General features: G+C 43.8%; 1 protein-coding gene across 1 annotated transcript in view; it reads right to left on the reverse strand.

Moving 5' to 3' along the window:
* Window positions 1-5,487, reverse strand: part of CLIC4 (chloride intracellular channel 4) — a 64,396-nt gene extending 58,909 nt beyond the window's left edge. Inside the window, exon 1 of the mRNA XM_025198617.1 lies at window positions 5,355-5,487. The gene's annotated coding sequence lies outside the window, so the exon portion shown is untranslated. The remainder of the gene's footprint in view (window positions 1-5,354) is intronic.
* Between the last annotated feature and the right edge of the window lie 1,007 nt (window positions 5,488-6,494).

Here is a 6,494-nt window from a genome sequence, read left to right on the forward strand (position 1 = left end):
AAAAAAGGTTTGGAAGGCATCAGAACACCAGTCAGTAACTGGTAGAATTAAGAGCTGTCTCCATGCCCAGACTGCTCCAAAACTATTTATTGTAAGGGTTTATTGCTCTTCCTTTGGGTCACCTATTAGCAGCTGCTGGTGGAGACAGGATACGTACTGGACTAGCTGGACCGCTAGCCTGATCTGGTCTGGCAGTTTCTACATTCTTACAAGCATCACTGCACTCTTGTGAATGAGGGAATCATTATTAGACTTGTTTTAAAGCTGGGTATAACAAAGCAAAGAGACAGGATAGAGCATCTTGGCCAAGGCCACAGTGTGGTTAAAGGCAGTATTCTAGTCAGGGTCACAATCTGTTGCACTAAACACTGACTCACACACCCTCTCACAGTTTAAAAACAGAAGCATTCTTCAACTGCTAACTTCAGACTTGGTCTGAGGTTAACACATCACCTTCAAGCTGCAGAAATCCCTTGAGAACTCTCCAAAAAAGGCAGCAGTTTCAGAGTAAGTATTGTTCCCTGCAGACAGGTCCCCCCACACCCTGCTGCAATGGTTTCTTCTTTGTAATTTAAACTATCACCCTCCCAGTGAGAAATCCCAGAAGCTCCAGTATACCTGGTAACCCACCCAGACACATTTGCTAAACTGAAGGCATTTTGGCTAGATCCATCCCCTAACACCCTACAATGAGCTTGCTTGTGATTATTTTATTACCTCATCTTCAGAAGTGTTTACTTATTAAATCAGAGGATGTTAGAATATCAGATTTATGGGCAGTGCAGGGGGAAACTTCTGTTTGTGACAAATCGATACCAGTTGGTTACCACTCACAATCACCTATCCCTAGATGGCTCATTTTCATCTGGGGCAGGTGCTGGATCGTAGCATTACCTGTAGGCTCCTGGGGCCTGATCTAGCACAGAACTGAAGTTAGAGCTGGGGACATTCAATTTTTATCAAGATTGGACCCTTAATTAATACTGCACACTGCTGCTGAAGATCCACAGTCAGATTTTCAGATGATGTAAAATGACAAGGCTGTGCTGCTAATGCTGATGGATCAATACTGATTTACACCACTGAGGATATGGCTCGTTATATTTAGCATGCACTAAAATTGACTTCCTTTCATAGCTTTTGCAACCAAATGCAGTTCCACAACCCACAGATCTAGAGGGACAAATGTTACTAGACAATTTAAAATCAGCAACTTTTAGTAGCAGTCATTTCAACTTAAGAGTCTAAACGATGATTTGCCACTCCTGTTTCCATGTAACACCATGTTCTTTTCTGGTGCCTGGCACGCAGGACCCACCCTGGGGAAGTAATTACCGCATCTGATGGTTAAACACTTAGATGCAGCATCCCAGCCTGGGACCACAGAGGTAGACAAAGCACACATTGTCTGCAGGCTCTCCTATGCTGTGCTAGGTCCCTATGTTAAGGTACAGCAAGGGGGCACATTTGCAGGAATACTGACATGGCCATGGTTTTCACGTTGCTTCTCTGTGCAGAAGAAATGCTGCAAAAACCAATCTAGCCCTCAAAATGTGTTTGGCTTGGTCAGTCACCGGGAGGTGGTGCTTTAAGAAGGCCCGGGGGGGGACGGGACGATTTAGACCTCTATAAAACAAACAGCCACTGAGGATCTCCTCTCATCAAGTGTCCCTGTGTCGCAGAGGGAGGAAAAGTGCCCAGTGGGGCAGAATTTATGGTCAAACCTTCCCTACATTCTCTCCAGCACAAAAAACAAGTCATTCACAGCTCTGGCTAAAGGCATCTAGGATCAAAACACCAGTGTAAGGTCTTTAAAATCTTGTAAAACATGTCACTACACTGAGAAGCCACCAATGCATATCAACAAGCAGGCACTTTTAGCTCCAAAAAAAGAATAATCTGAAATCTATTGATATCTTTATTTAATCACTGTTTCTTAGAACTAAAATTGCATTCCCCTTGCCTTTCCAAATAAATTAGTTTAGGAATTTCCGGTGAAAGGCTTTGCTATTTATCCATACACTGATTAGGTGTAAACCAAATCAAACATGTGAGGTTGACTCAGAGTCGAGTCGGTCACTTTGTACTGGAGGTACAACAATCAAACACTGTTCATAAGAGTGTTCCTCTTATTTTTCTACCTTTTTTGGTCTCTGGAACCACATGAAATATCTAAGAGTTGCTGTTAGGCTGGCAACTTCTCTAACAAACTCTTTATATAATGTCTAAGCAGCTCTCAGCTGAGTTCCAACACTATGCTCCAGTTTCTGTCTTAGTTTAAATTGAAGAGACATTGTTTGATGTTGCCTTTTAATGGTCTATGAGTTCTTAAGAGACCCTGGGGGCTGATCTTGGGGAGAACAGGAATACGCAGGCTAACATCAATGTACTTGTACTCCGCTCTATTGTATGTGACCAGAATGTGGAAATACAGTCTCACTTGCCATCTTTCATCAGCCTCCTTGTAACAGCATCTGCAGAGGATCAATTCAATTAAAGTAATGGCATTGAACCAATATATTTTCTCTCCAGGATGTTAGCTAACACTGAAGTGAAAAAACTTTAACCCATGCCTGCTTGATGCAGAACAGTGTAGCTCTGTCACAGGTTCTTGATAAGCTAGCCAGATTCATTACAGGTCTGAAATTACAAGTGTCAGTCAATGCTACGTCGCTCGCTGAATTTATCGCGGATGTGTGGTCTACTCTAATGCAAAGCTTCAAGAAGAGCTGAAAGGGCAGAGTGCAGGAATAGGGCTTATCCTGGTAGGTGCAGCCCCATAGGAGGCAGTGGCTTTGCATCTCTGTAACTAAGAACACGAAAGGCTCACAGGCCCAAAACTTCAGCTGCTGGTGAAGCACTTTGTAGTTCCTCAGTCCCAGGCTGCCCTGCACTAGTCTGCCTCAGAGAGACGTCTGCTTATGGTGCTGTGAGTACATTACAGCAGCTGGGCATCCATGGAGCAAGAAGAGTTAATTGTGTATAAAAGTAACATGTAAACAAAATTTATTAATAGAGTTTAATTAGTCTTCCCTTCACAGATGACAGATAAAGCAGTTAAATGGTTTGCCCAAGGCCACCTGGAAAGCTTCAGAGTATGATCTCACCAATGCATGTATGAATGGGATTGGAATCTAGCCTTTTAAAACTCGTAGGACTAGATCATCTTTCTACTCACAAATAGTCTTTCCTTCAACCCTTATTTACTTTTCCTCCGAGTACACTTAACGTGGAAGTAGATTCATTTTTGTCTACATACAGATCTTCTCATTCATAATCCCACTGACCTCACACTATGTTTGAACCATTATGGGTACTACTGAGCTTGATGCAGTCCAGGTAATAACAATAATAAATGTGTGGCTTGTTACTACTTGCATTATGACGACGCCTCTAATTCGGATGTGGGCTCCACTAGCTAGGCACTGTATCTCACACAATGAATCAGTCCCTGATCCAGAATTTATAGTTTAAATAGACAGGAAGGAAGGAAGTGGGGGGTGGGTAGAAGGAAGAATGATCATCTCCATTTTATAGATGGGGAACCGAGGCAGAGAGACAGACCTCAATTCAAAGACCACGGACCAACATACATATCTACACAGACCCAACAATTACCCTAAACTACCAAGAAAGCTATAAGATACAGCCAAGTCCTCCAATACCACTGAATTTGCACTGAGAATACCTGCAATTATAGCCTCACAAATCTTAAAAGGGCTTTCACCCAACAAGGATACTCCTCTAGAGAGATGGATCATACCTTTTGAAAGACCCACCTGGTTGCTGCAGTACAGAAAGAAAACCCCATGAATTGCACACCATTAGTTATGACATACCACCCTTCCCGGGAACCCATACAGAAAATCCTCAAACATTCGCAACTCATACTAAAGACGACTTAATTCTTAAAAAGTTCTTCCCAGAACCACCCATCCTAGCCTTTAAGCAAGCACTGAACCTTGCCAACCTCATCACCAGAAGCAAACTTCCTATGGTCCAAAGTGCACCGAATGGATCCAGACCATGCTGGGACAAGAAATGTAAAACCTGCACATCACCAACACTGCCACGATAACTACACCCCACAACAGAACCACCACTGTTCCCGGATCTTACACCTGCACCTCCAGAAATGTTATACATCTCATCCAGTGCACTAAATGTCCTGATGGAAAACATGTAGGAGAAACCAAACGAGAGCAGTGTACCAGAACGAACGCACACCGGAAATCTATCAAAGGCAAAAATACCCAACGACCTGTGGGTCCACACTTCTCAAGATAACCACTCTCCCTCGTGTCTCAGTTCTAATCCTCCAAGGGAATTTACAAAACACCTTTTGTAGACAAGCCTACAACCTTAACTTCATAAAATCTACTGGATGCAAAAAATCATGAACTAAATGTAGACATTGGATTGATGGCACATTATAATCTCCCTCCCATCTGATAACCCCAGCAAACAAAGCGTCTGCATTTTACCAGCTGCATTCCATCACCAGTTCAAATCCCCACCACCACCTGTCTCACACCTATGGTCTCACAGGGCCTCTGAGCCTCACTGCTATGCATTTGTATTTTCACAGCCCTGCATTTTGCATACTGGCTCCCATTCCACCCAGGAGAGCACACACAGCAACAACATATGCTCCCTGTGCCTGAAGAAGGGTGTTTGTACTAGAAGGCTTGCAAAAAACAATTTTTCCAACTATTTAATAGGTCTAATAAAAGACATCACATCTACCCAAATAACCTTGTCTGCCTTGATTCAAAGAGGCGTTCCTGTTCAGCACAGCACTGAAATCTGTAAACACATGCTTTCCCGAATCAGGGCTTAAGTGACCTCCCTGAGATCATCAAGAAAGCCTGTAGCAGAGCCAGGAATTGAATTTAGATCTCCTGAGTAACAGCTCAGTTCCTTATTCACAAAATCACCTGTGTGTCAGTGAATGAGATTAGGTCAATTTAATCTCATTGAGATTAGGTCAGTTTAAATGAACTCGCAAGTTGGAAATCACCGGAGTAAATGCTCTGCTTTCTTAAATAGTAAACATGACAAGTCTAGGTTAGCCAACAATCTCCTTTCTTTTCCCTATGCAGCATTTTATGGCCATTTCTTTAACTCTAAGACACAGCACCTCAGAAAAAGGGCAGCATAAATCCCTCAATAGATTAGAGAGATACTTGAAGCAATACAGGACTAGAAATCTCTCTCTCTCAATGCATTTGACCCTCAAGGCCTAGTGGTTAAGTGAGTATAGGCATTATTATTTCACTATCTTTTTATCAGTGACAGAAGGGTTACCGTTGTACTGCAAAGAATGATCTTTCAAAGCTGCAAGACCGACATACCTGGCAGCATGGTGGTATCACTGCATCTGGACTACAGGGCAAACTGTCCCCCAAAGAGCGAGGGATTTCGTTAACTCAGCAATTACGGATGTCACTGCTTTGATAAGGATTCCTGACTGCAGCTGTTCTTCCCAGGAGGCTGTGTGCTTACTCGCATCCGGATGTTGATGTTCAGCACTGACAGCTGCAATAAAGTAGTACTGATGATCAGTTAAACACAGTTATCATATCTGTCCTTTGTACAACTGTAGGCACTTTGGGGCAGGGAGCCACTTTTTATGATACGCATGTACACTGTCTAACACAACAGGACCTTGGTCCTTGAAGGGCACTTTCAGGGCATTTCTACACCTCCTTGGGCTCTGTTAAAGCACTAAAGAAACTGCATTATATCTGTTTCTGGAGGTCCCAGACACAGAGCATGCCCCCATACTGCAGGTTTCCCTACCTCTTAGTTTCTACAACAGTACAAATAACATGGCCTCTTCCATCAGAGGGCTTCAGGTGTTTCAGGCTGGGAGGAGAAGGCCTCAAAGTGCTTCAGGCTGGGAAAAGGGGAAGTAAGATGCATAGGGTTTGGGCTGGGTTCACTGGGCAGGCCAGATCTGACCTCCTGGAGCTTACCCCTGCCCAGATATCCAGCTCTCAATCCTGTGGACCTTAATAAGGAGCCGCCATTCGCTGTGTGCCAGGTAATAAGAGAAAGCAGCTGATACCGGCTGGCAATTAGGAGGAGAGGAAGCTCTTTGTTCCAAAGGAGACAAGGGGATTAATTACTGCCTCTGCTGCTGCCAGCCTACTTAAAGACAGAAGAAGAGGCAGTCCCCTTTCCAGTTGCTATTCCAGCCTGAGACCTAACTGGAATTGCAGCTTCTCCTAATACCTTCACTGTTGCTGCTGCTCTTTCTTTCATAGCGTGATCATATATTCTAACCTACCTTCTGCATCAGCTTCTTAGGTAAAATGAGGTATTGAAAGGGTCTGGGACAGAGCAGTGAGCCTTGGGGCACACATCCCAGCGTGCCTGCTGCTGCCTGGGGATCTTTAACAGCAGAAGCTGCAGTTGCAGACTGGAGCAGCTTTACCAGGAGGCCTGAAGGAAGTTTCATATCTATAAGGCTTCCTGCCTTTTAGGCAACC

Source organism: Alligator sinensis, unplaced genomic scaffold, assembly GCF_000455745.1.
Source record: "Alligator sinensis unplaced genomic scaffold, ASM45574v1 scaffold337_1, whole genome shotgun sequence".
Lineage (NCBI taxonomy): Eukaryota > Metazoa > Chordata > Crocodylia > Alligatoridae > Alligator > Alligator sinensis.